This window comes from Diadema antillarum, unplaced genomic scaffold (genome assembly GCF_040938485.1).
Source record: "Diadema antillarum isolate AM-2024a unplaced genomic scaffold, OU_Dant_1.0 seq00002902_RagTag, whole genome shotgun sequence".
NCBI classification, from domain to species: Eukaryota; Metazoa; Echinodermata; class Echinoidea; order Diadematoida; family Diadematidae; genus Diadema; species Diadema antillarum.
Window position 1 is genome coordinate 1 of NW_027273496.1, and position 12,925 is coordinate 12,925.

The 12,925-nt window shown below is 41.7% G+C and overlaps 1 pseudogene; it reads left to right on the forward strand.

Annotated features, from left to right (window-relative positions):
• The first annotated feature begins 7,845 nt into the window (after positions 1-7,845).
• Positions 7,846-9,655, forward strand: LOC139715136 (frizzled-5-like; annotated as a pseudogene).
• Positions 9,656-12,925: the final 3,270 nt, after the last annotated feature.

Here is a 12,925-nt window from a genome sequence, read left to right on the forward strand (position 1 = left end):
ACAAAATGAGCTGATATAAAAAATACGACCCATCAGGTCAAAGGTTAAGATTGAAAAGTAAGTCAAATCTTCACTAATCCATTGAATTGCACTCAAATATTAACTCACTTCTTCTTCAAGTGGCAAATCATGATGTACAATCTTATTCATACACTCTAAATTCAGTGTAACTTGACTCTTATGATGTCGGGGACATTTTGGGAGTTCTTACAGCAATTATAAGCTGGCACCTATAGTATGGGTCTGACCCAAACAGATGTGTTATTGGCATTAAAACATGCAGAAGACAGAGAAAAGGGTCATGAAATACAAGTGGAAAAGTCCTAGCCTGTCTTAGGCAGTGAAAAAAATTCCCAAGAGGGTGGGTGGGGCAGGGGTTCTCAGACCCTTCCTCCCCAAGTTAGGGTTAAGACAGCAAAGTTCACTCTCATCTATGTATACAAAAGTGAAGCCACATATCCAAAGATCTTATTGCTCTCTTGTCAAGAGATTTAGAATGAAAATTCACACTTTTGGAAATAGCCGGACACAACAAACATTTCGGAGTAATTTATGACATTATAATAGTTAATCATACAGAAAATTTAAAGGGCCAATCAAACGACACCATGGTGTCCCTATTCACCCCAGTCTAACTGATTTTTTGCTCAAGAGAAGAAAAAATGTGCTGTCACAAATTCCTGTTGAAGTAATCATTTCAAATTTAAAGGTATGTTGTAGGACCTAATAGGCTAGATTCATGAACCTTTTTTAGCAAATTTCATTAATCAATGGCCACAGGAGCAGAAAAGTTTTGACCGCCCTGATTTTTTTGTGATTTTTTGAAAACTTTTTATTTGGACCTCCAGTACCCTTTAAAAAATTTTTCACATCAGGAGGACCACTTTCTGGACACTGTTGGATAGTCCTTCCATCCTGTGATAAAAATAAGAGAAAAAGTTCAAGCAAATTTGAAACATGCACATTCAAAAAACTTTTCTCGGTTTTGTCCCTATTCACCTCGCCGTCCCTTTTCCACCCCGTTTTACGGTATGTATTTCAGCAAGTGAGAGACATAAATTATGCAGGGATGCCAACCTAGCTTACAAACACCACTGCAGTATTCCGAGGCCTGAAAATGTGTATTTTTGGTGAAAAAAACCACCAAAACAACAGTATTATTACCTTTCCTGCAATAGACATGTAGCAATACAATTTGAGAAAAACAGTATTTTCTATGAACCTGCAATATTTTTGGCAACCCCCCCCCCTCAAAAAAAAAACAACAACCAAACAAACAAACAGACAAACAAATAAAAACAAAACAGTACAAAATACTGCAGAAAAGTAAACATTGGCATCACTGTGTATGATTTGTAATGCCCTACAGGGTGTATGCCATGCTACTTTGTTCATGCACAGGAAATACCAGTTTGCCGATTGGTTCATTCGTCCTAAAAAGTACATTGACACTATCCATGATTCTGAAATGCTACGTGTATTATCATTTCATTATTATCAGCCTCACTATCAATCTGGCATTAAAAATATCTTTGAGATCTAAGGCCTGCCATGATACATCCTTCATGAATTATTGCATTCATGTAACACAGTGATGATTAATTGAATGTCGAGCATAACCTCCCAGGCCAGTTATCATTTCAAGCTAAAGACATGCTCTTACCTCCCCGTTGACCCCTATAACATTTTGTATTTGAGGTGAGCCACCTTTTTCGACAACATCCATTTTATCTGAATAAAAGCACAAAGCACTTAAAAGTAAAATCCAGACAGAAGAATGGATATGATTGAAAAAGAGAGTGAGGATAGCGCTGAAAATCGACTCACACTTAAAAAACTCAAGTTTGTATATTCCCCATCAATTCACAAAGGAACAAGCATGCTTGGCTTCTACTCAGTGATGAAGTCAGGCCAACCAAATATACACAAAAAATATGTTTGTATCCCATCTGTACTGTTTTAGGTCTTAGCCAATTAAACAAACACAACAATGGCACAAATCTTTGGTTATACATTTTCAATTCAAGTACACTAAATGCAGATTCATATAAAAGTAATCAAATCCTATGCTATGCTTGACAAATAGCCCAATGTAGTTCAGGTCTTATGAAATAAACAGCATATGACACAGATAATGGTATTGCTACCTCAGTCTTCTTTCTGCAATGTGAAGTTTGTACTCAATGATTATTGTAAGCTTTCATCAGACACTCCAGTCTTCACCTTAGGATAACAAAACAATAAACTGATAGAAATATAACATTGTTCATTGCTAAGCATGTGACTCTGCAAATGACTAAATGTTTATTGTAAGATGTTAAATGTAAGCACCAGTGCGCTTAGAAACACCAGTATCAACTACCATAGAAATCCAATTATTATTATTATTTGGAATATAAAATGTTAATTATGTGCATCCAATAGCAAGCATGATGTGTAATTGATGGCAGCCAGTTGCTGTTTCATCCTAGATGTATTTTCAGCTCTCTACCCATCTGTTTGATCATGAGCTATCAAGAATATTTTCCAGTAACTGAACACACTCCAAAAGCTGAAATTCTATTCTAGATTGACTTCAAATCCAATGCACAAAAAGAACACAAAAACACTACTAATACTGCACCCGTGCTTATCCTGTTTGCTCATTATCTCTACCAGTCATAAAAGCTAGTCCAGACAGCCCAGGCCCATTGTCCAACTCCCTTGTCTGATAGCTGGACATAGGGTGTTCACAAACCTAAACCCCCACACTTGCTTCTACAAATACTAGCATGTACTGTTTATCATACCAACATAAAACACTCCCCCCCAGAACACAATTTTGCTTTTAAAGGTTAGATGGGATACCTACTAAAATTTGTGAGAACGGATCACGGATGTCGTCTCTATTGATCACATGATATCATCAGGCATGGATCATGTTGAAAGTTTTGTAACATCACGTAAAATATTTCTTCTACCACATTGTGGATGATTTTCATGATTGCCTGAGGAAAATAACATCACAACGCAAACAATTTTAGTAAGACTCCCTCTGAAGCCTACTTTGAATGGAGACGAAGAACTATGACAATACCAAGACGGGGCTCGAAAATTTGTTTGTTTGGAAAAACACACCATTAAACATCCAACTGCTTTCTTATACACATCAACCTGAGTACACCTCGGTCACAGCATGCCTCTAACTATTTGAAAGTACTTCTAGCATCTATTGTCCATCAGCTCTGCAAAAAAGAGATTATTATGAAATCATTCTGCTACCTCAACAATGCCGACATACCTACCTGCAACTGGAGTAAGATAGGGAAAACTGAGAAAATAAGCTCACTTTCTAATTGTTGGGCGATAACAAATGAGTACAGCCGAGTGAGTAAGCACCCGGTGATAGAGATGTACCCAAGCCACAAATTGTATCCTTCTCCTACTATTAATATTCCTACAGCATTCAAAGAAACGGCATGCTGAATAGATCTCTCCTCAAGGATCCAGTGCAGACAAGTGGTAGAAAAAATGCAGCCAGAGGGTCTCATACCACCAAAGTATTCTTGCCAAACTTCTCTCTTCATGCGGTTTCATCTTCAGATGCATGCCTCTCTCTGAATGAATGGGTGAGAGGCAGTGATCGTCATGGAAACCAGCAAACGGCAAACTTTCCTGATACACAGCATAGAGGGCGCTATGTCAGAGCTTCATTGTACCAAGTGTAACAATCAGATACCATGAAAAGTTTATAGGTGGTTGCTATTTTACAGCCAATTGTCATACAAGTGATTCTTGGGCCTGGTTTTCATCAGGGAGAAATTTCTGTAAAAAGTTTTCCTAGAAAGTTCATATGGTCAAGCTACAGCAATGTACTACGCTGCATGTTCATTTTGTTTACAGTGGTCTGCATGGTCAACGATTATTCTGTGTCTGCTCAGAGTGGGTTGGCATACACAGAGCTCACAGATATTGAAATGTCAGAACATGTGTTCTGTTAACGACACTGTCTGAAAATATTTTCACTTTGAAAAATCAGGGAGGTGTCGGTCCCTCATGCACCCTGCATCTCTGATAGTATAAATGATGATGCTCTAAAATAATTGCGTTTAGAAAATACTAATAGTGGCTTCTTATAGTGTGCATGTTCGGTCAAACAAAGATGCTCATGGCGTTACAGAGGAGATTGAACAATGACAGAGTGAAAGAGGACAATAATAATTACAGTCACAAACATTAACATGCACAAACAAAATAATCATGAATAGAAAAGAAAATAATACATGTACATTGTAGTCAAAGGCCTCACGGAAAAAAAAGTGAAAATTTAACTGCTAGTGACAGGACATTCTATATATATTTTGAAGAATAGGGACCACAACACTGTCTTTCTTTTCTTACCACAGATATGAGAATTACATGATTATGTAAATCAAATTAGGCTATGTTAAGTCTATTATATGCTTGAGTACCATATAAATAGGTGGAAGTAACATACAGCACGAATCAACTTATAATATCAAAGTATACAAATGAAATACTGTAGAATACATTTAGATATTAGAGTATAACACATAGCTAGGATAATTTGAGATTCATTCAAAAAATATCAGCTACAGTTCAAAATATCACGCCTACAGTTCAACTACAACACATCTGGAAGGAAAATAGAAAAAGGTTTCTCAGAATGAACATGTCAGTGTTGCCCCCTAAGAAAACACACAATGAAGGAAATGGTACAAATGTTCATAAAAGCATGAGAGAATCACCAGGATATTCAGGATTGCACATTTGATTTGATGCTTCATCAAAAATCCTACAAAGAGAGTTTACTACACAGGAATCTCCCTATCCACCCCCTCCCCCCCCCCCCAAAAAAAAAACCAACAAACGAACAAAAAACAACAACAAACAAACTATGAAACACATATAGGACTGTATCATGTGATTAATCCTCATGTAACATCCAAGAATCCTATACCAGTTTTAATCCTCTGACATGCAGGTATTTCTACATTTCTGAAACTATAAATGGACATCATCTTCATAGAACACCTACCAGCTTTGGGTGTACAATTATTGAGGTATTGTGAATTCTCTTCCCTTGCAAGCCACTCTTACAACAAGTCTCCTGTTACTTTTCAAGCACACCAGACGAGAGAGAAAACTATACCAACGTGCGCTGTATACGGCATATATTTAGCGAGTCTAATTTTTCACGAATCGGGATTTCCCGACTAAGTCATGGAGTAGGCCTATAATGAATGGAGAAATGTATGTTTGCATGTCACATTCATGCCTGGATGAGAGTCGACATTTTTGTGTATTGTTAAATTCGGGAATAGCATCCAACACACAAAATTCACGAAAGCAAAAACCTCGCTAAATATATGATGTATAGAGTAAGGTATTGTTTACGGAATAAAATCTCTGCGAGTCCGACCATACTGAATGCCCGCATTTCTAATATCAAACCACACTCTTCTCCACCACAACTTGTGTGTGCGTGATTCAAATGGCACGTCCTTTATGACTTAATAAATTAAGTTGACAAACTAAGAAAAAGAAGAAAATTATTCGACTGGAGGCAAAGCACATTGCTATTTTTTACAAACGAAATGCTGGCCCTGGCACGAATTTTTCCACATTATCTAATAACATTGTACATAGTACAATGTCAATCACACGCCTAAATATCAGATTTCTTCTTGAGATTTTTTGTGCACATTTGGATGTTATACATATTAAGGGCATTGATGAATCACAACGGTCCAAAAGTTTATCTAAATAATAATGATAATGGTTTTTGACAAGTGAAGACTCAACAGACCTAGAGTTCTTCCTATTGGGGGCTAAACAAAATAGAAATACAGAAGTCCTGTAAATGGTCAGGGATATAATGGAATGAACTCCATTCTGACATCTACGTACATGTATGCCATGCAAATACTGGCCAGATAAATTTTCATCAGTCATAGCTATCCATCATACACAATGCTGACATACATGATCAGTGGACTGCACTCAAACTGGGTCACTGTTCACCACACTCTCATCATCCTATTTCCAGAATGATTTATATTGACACGGTGGCTACTGAATTCATAATCAGCAGATGTGACATACTCAGAAATTATTGTGATTACACTACCTGCATTGCTCCACTGACATTTCAAATATATATCTTTATTGTAAAAATTTGTACAGCCAAGTTATGATAAAAGATGTGGAAGGGAACTTCATGAGTATATGGGACATCATAAATTTGACAGATTTTTTTTCTTTTTGTTTGTGCATTTCTTGAATTACAGGAAAAAGTGATTATGCAAAAAGAGAATAATAATGCAGAGGTGTCTGTATGTATGGGTATGGGAGTGGGATTGGGATTACCGTGACTCCTGTTTAGGATTTTCTTGGAGCAAGCAATGATTGATAGACGAGCCAGTGACGGGAACGTCAAGCACAATAATGGTGGGTACACCAAGTAGCGAATGATAGTGGGAGTGGTGAGGCGGGAGATGATAAGGGCTGAATTGCGTAGACTACGTGGGGCGAGCCCCCACAACTTGCTCTCTAAGCCGAGGCACTGATCCGTGACGTCATATAACAATGTGCTAATTGGAGGGACTGTCTCGTTGCTTGATTGACGGGCTGCGCGCTGTCCCCTCGTCAATGGGGACATAATGAAGTGACGAGCTTGTCGCGAATCTAGGGGACGTCACTCAAAGGTGGATCCAATTCACTATACAAACCCTCCACAATTGACGACAGGCAAGCACAACTCGGGTTAGCCACCACAGCGAACGGATCGTATCTCCTTGCTCTCCAGTTATTCTCTCGCCCCGTCCGTAAACTTGAAGCACACGACACGAGGCGAGTGGTGTGTGGTAGTTGATTGGATGTGTGCGTATATTATGTGCGCGCACATAAATCGTTGGCAGCCCGATATTATTAATACCGCAGCAGTGGTACCCTAAACGTCATCATATATCAACCGCCTTTCACCGTCGATCGTACACTGAACTTGCCCCGTCGTCTCGTACACATGGCTTTAGGAGATTGGACGCTGTGATTGCATTAGCGGACGACAACAGGCTTACCCCCTCCCCGTCCCTTCCATCTTCCCATCACTGTCTGACATCGAGGGAAGTGGGAAATCGCAGTGAAAGTACGTCGTGGGCCACCAAATGGTTTTCTAGCACCGCTCTTGAAAGCTGACAACGCGGCAAAGTGAAAATCTGCGATCGAGATAAGAGGACCTTTGAGTGGCTGCAGACGGTATTCGACGTTGGGCGTCAGCCGGCTTGCTCGTTAGAAATCGAAGGCATTCGCATCATCTCGCAGAATTGATATTATTTTGCTCCGAAAAGACAGTGAGGAAAATTCAGTTTGCCGGTGACCCCTCTTTTTTTTTTTCTTCTGTTTCACCCTCCTCTTTTTGGAACTTGCATGATTCTTACTGTATGGATTTCTTGTATACATAGTGAGTGCCCCCTCATCTCGACCCCGGCAGGAGAAAAACAAGTTTTTGAATAGTATGTGTGTTAGAGCGGAATCGTGTTTGTCTAGCAAAAGAGGACCAATTGTTGCCGGGCTGGTAAAAAGTTCAGCGAGCGCAGACCGACCCGGGCCCGCACGGAGTTGAGTGGGGGTTGCAGTGGACCTAAAGTAAACGGAGATACGGTAGCGGAGTACAAGTCCTGTTTGATCAACAGCGAGCGACTGTTTAACCAGGGCTTCGCGCGGGGCTGTTTGCAACACAAAAGGCCTGGACTACGCGGTAATCTCTCAGTTTTTTTCTGCGTGCTGCTCTGATACCAGACGACAAAGTATAGCAGATTGAAACTGGGACTTGAACGACACGACTGAATTCTCTGGTTTCACGACAGTCAGAAACAGTTTCCACCATGGTTGCCTACAGAGCCGTCATCACCCGATCATCCTGCTTTCACTGGAACTTATCAGTGTTAGTAACTTTCTTGTCATTGTGCCACTTACAAATTGTGAATTGTCTGCGCGACGTGAAGTGTGAACCAATTACAGTACCCATGTGTAGAGATGTTGGTTATAATATGACGTACATGCCGAACCAGTTTAATCATCACACGCAGGACGAAGCCGGGCTAGAAGTGCATCAGTTTTTGGCCCCTTGTGGAGATCAAGTGTTCTGCCGATCTTAAGTTCTTACTCTGCAGTATGTACACGCCGATTTGCCTTGTCGAATACTCCAAGCCCCTTATGCCGTGTCGATCGGTGTGCGAGAGGGGCCAAAGCAGGCTGCGGTCCGGTGATGCGACAATACGGATTCACCTGGCCGGAACGCATGCAGTGCGAAAAACCTGCCCGAGTTTTGGTGATCCGGAAAAACCTGTGCATGGACTCGAATCACACGAACGAGGGAACGAACAAGCCAACCATTCCAGCGATGACCCGCCCTGGAAACCTCTACACTCGACGACCGACGCAGGAGCCGTGTGAGTGTGGCTGCAACGACCGTCTCATCTCCGTCCCCGAGGCCCACCCGTATCATGGCAGGGTCTCGACAGGTGGTGTGCCAAAACTGCGCTGCCCCATGTAAGAGTGCCTTCTTCACCGAAGACGAGCATACCTTCGCGACTTTTTGGATCGGACTGTGGTCCATCCTTTGCTTTGTGTCGACTCTCATGACTGTAGCGACGTTTCCTCATCGATATGGGAAGGTTCAAATATCCTGAGAGACCCATCATCTTCATGAGTGGATGCTACCTCCTGGTCTCGCTCGGTTTTCATCATCCGACTCATTGTGGGGCACGAGCAGCTAGCGTGTAATGGTGACTACATCCGGATGGGCTCGACTGGCCCAGCCATGTGTACCATCGTGTTTCCTCCTCATCTACTTCTTCAGCATGGCGAGCTCGATCTGGTGGGTGGTGCTCTCCTTTACCTGGTTCCTGTCGGCTGGGATGAAGTGGGGAAGCGAGGCGATCGCCAGCTACTCGCAGTACTTCCATCTCGCTGCCTGGCTCCTCCCCAGCATCCAGTCCCATCACCGTGCTCGCCCTCAGTTCCGTCGACGGCGACCCCATCGCCGGCATCTGCTACGTTGGCAACCACGACGTCACCAAAACTCAACGGCTTTCGTGCTCGCCCCGCTCTTCATGTACCTCATCATCGGGGTCGTCGTTCCTCCTTGCTGGCTTCGTCTCCCTCTTCCGGATCAGGAGCGTCATCAAAACAGGGAGGTCGCAAGACGGACAAACTGGAGAAACTCATGATCCGAATCGGCATCTTCACCGTCCTCTACACCGTGCCCGCCACCATCGTCGTCGCCATCCTCATCTACGAGCAGCACTCGCGATCGGCATGGGAGCGGAGCATCACGTGTCCCTGCGAGTCGGCGCAGGCGTCGAAGCCGGAATACGCCGTGTTTCATGCTCAAATATTTCATGTGCCTTGTTGTCGGAATAACGTCGGGTGTTTGGATCTGGACTGGGAAGACCCTCACGTCGTGGCAGGGGTTCACGAATCGGTTACTAGGCAGAAAGGCTTGCCCGAAGCGAGAGCGAACATACACATGCAAGCCCGTCATTCTAAAGACCATTCCGAATTCGCACGTGTGATCGACGTCGACGTTGCCCGAATGACGTCACACAACACTCTTCTGTTGGGACTCCTTTGCAAACACTCACAGTATTTATTTCACGAACAAAAAAACGTCACTTCGAATCGATATGTGTTTATGATAGAAGCACAGAAACAGACTACAGTCGACAAATCACCCATTGATTTTCGTCATTTTATTTCGTCGTTATATTCATCTTTGTACAATCGTCATAACTAATATGAAGATGAAAGGACCAATCTTAGTTTGCTTTTTTTTATTTCTCCTATGACGAATTATGCTTTCTGAAATGCTTGATTTCAGATTTGTACTTTCGTGTGTTTTTTTTAAGTAGTTAAATTTGGACTTCTGTATTCTTGCCATTCAATCTGTTACATCTCCTGTGTTTTTACATTCTCCTTTTACAAAATCAAACTTCACTTTGCTTCCTGTAGGGAGATGTTGTCTTCGGCTATTTGTCTACAATTTCACCATCATATCTTTTGTCCCAGAAGAATCTATAGTTTACCCATGTTTCCTTCCATATCATGTGAAACAGATTTTGTTATTGCTTTTCAGTGTTATGGTCGGGGTCATGTAACGCATGCAGTTACACAGAGTATTGCAATCAACAACCTTCCACTTCGTTTTATGCGTGCTTTTCCTCGTACATGGCTTAACCGAGCGTTCTTCAAATGGAAGAAAAAGTTTTATTCCGTGGAAATTTTTTACCACGCCTACTTTTGTTGTGTACCCCACGAAAAAGATCAGCCTGTCATTAACTGCTTTTGTGTATGTTTCATGAGTTCATGGTTATCATGTTAAATGATGTAGGCCTATGTGTACGATATCTCGGTATTGTTACTCTTTCACGCCACTTCAAAGAAAGCCCTTTTTTGCAGTTTCCATGGCAGCATTGTTTTTATGTGTAGGGTTGTATTGACCATAACGTAACAAGCATGATTTGCTCACTTTGCTCATAATCGGGCAGATAAGATGTCCGTGACATGCATCGGATGATAGGCTGAAACTAACCGAATCTACAGTGGAAAGTAGATTTTCTCACCACTTTTTTCGTACCCAAAACCTTTTTGAAAATTAGCCAGAGTACGCAACTGGGTTTATCATGTCGTATTGTTTTGCAGAAATGAATCTATTTTTCGTATCCTGTGATACTTTTCAGACGTATGAAGACATTGATTGACCCCTTATGTTCTGTGTGATGGGACGGGAGATTTTCACCGTAACATGCCGTTGGTGGCCAAGCTTCAAATTTGAATTTAATCACAGGGGTACACAAGTGCTCGTCAGGAAAACTGCACACAATACCCCGCCATTACAGCTTGTCTTACACCAATATTTGATCTCCACTCATTTTTGGTAGCGTGGTTGTGCTAACAGAAAAACCTGGATCCTAAGTGCGCTCTCAGTCCCCCCCCCCCTCACTTTCCTCCACTTGTACCCTCTTCAAAAGAAAGAGAGGGATAGAAAGAGAACCACTAGAGCTAATGATCACCCCACATAACGCTCTCCCCCTTCTCCCTCTCTCACACCGCCTCTCTTTTTTATCCCTTCTCTTCCGAAATCCAAAACACTGCGTTGTGTAAACTCGCCCTACACCATCTGCAACCATGCACTCGAAAGCACATCGCAGATCAAATAAATGTTACATCACGAAGCAAACACGACTGGAGAAAGAGTGAATGGGACCAAGCGAGATATTAACTCCCTCACTATGCTCCTATGCCAGAAGCTGTTTTGTGTGCATCACTTTTTCATTGTTGACATTCCGCCAAGTTAATCTCTCTACGCGTCTAAATGGGCTTGCATCCTCTAATAATTTTTCCCTCCCCCCACTTTCTTGCTTTCTTTTCACTCCCTTTCACCGTCTCTCCGCAAGCGGTTAGGCGTGTATCGACAATTTTGTGAGTTTTTCTCTTTATTGTAACGATCAACCTCAGACCGTCCTAAGCAAACGTCTACAGCAAATTCGAATGAACTCTTGCTACTTTTCATCGAAAAAGAAAAAAACCCAAAACGATGCACATACAAACTCTGATATTATGACGCACACTCGCACCCTTCTCTTTGGTCATTTTTCCCCCGGCCTTTGCTTTAGTCTCGTTTACCTTGTACGTTTTGGTGTCCTCTCGGAGAAGAAACACATGTTTTCAAGGGTACGCAAACTAATGTGTTTAGCTTGGAAAGTGCAAATACTCATGCGCCACAGGTAATCGGAAGAATCTTCAAGGTCTTCCCTAATGTAATACCCGGTGCTCTTTTGCGGTTGAATGTCCATGTAATATGTCTCTGTAGCACTGATCCTCAATTTTTGCTTTTACTTAGGTAATATGATAGACAAGTACAACTCCTTTGCGCTCAAAAAGCAAGCACAATAGCTGGTGACCCGGATGTTTTATAAGGAGGAAAAAAAAACACCTCCTTCACACACCCACTCACGAACATCATGTGATCATACCTCCATATTTTATAGATTTATGCTTTTTGGCCTGAAGATCTCTATTCAATGTTTGTAATTTGATGACTAACTGTCAACTTACGAAGCATAGAATCTGTCATATCTCTTGTTAAATGCAAAGCCCACGCAATGCTGTTTCATGTAATTTGTGGGATTGTTCGTTCACATTGCCAATTTGTCCAAGCATTTGTCTTTAATGTGTAAATTTCAAAAAAAAAAAGACAATACCTTCCTTCGACTGTCTAGACCTCACTCTCTTTAGAGCACACTTTTTCTTTTATTTGCAAGTTCTTTGATGGTTCATTGTGAAAAAAAAGAGTAGTAATGTTCATTGTGTGTGATTTTGCGTGTTACAATCGTGACTATTGGGGAGTATTTGTTGGGCAAGAACTGTCGTGTTTGCGCGGGACTTGCTGAAGACAAACATGCCGAAAAACACCAGCTGAACTGGGCGCCGGTATCCATGGTTACCGCGACCGTGCTCTGTTTGAGTCCGACAGCGGGGATAATAATATATTGTTATATATCGCCTCGCCTATATTTTGACGTATTTTGCATGCATGTTAATAGTAGTTGATTGCCTCCTCTTTGATCATGTCTCACGATGAACCGTGGGATGCTCCCAAATTTTTGTTTTTGACACACACACGTTCGCAACCTCCTGTCCTAAATCATTAAGTGAAAACCTTGTGAGTTTTTTAATGTGTACTTTGCGTAGTCTTTCATCAAGCATGTCGTGTTGTCTCTTGTAACTTAACGATATTCGCACGATGAAAATCTTTGTGTTCCCACAATCGCTCTGATGCACCGCTCATTGTATCCTAGACTTACAGATAGTATGATCTACTGTTCGTGCATGAAAAGTGTAGTGTTTTATCCCCAGAGAG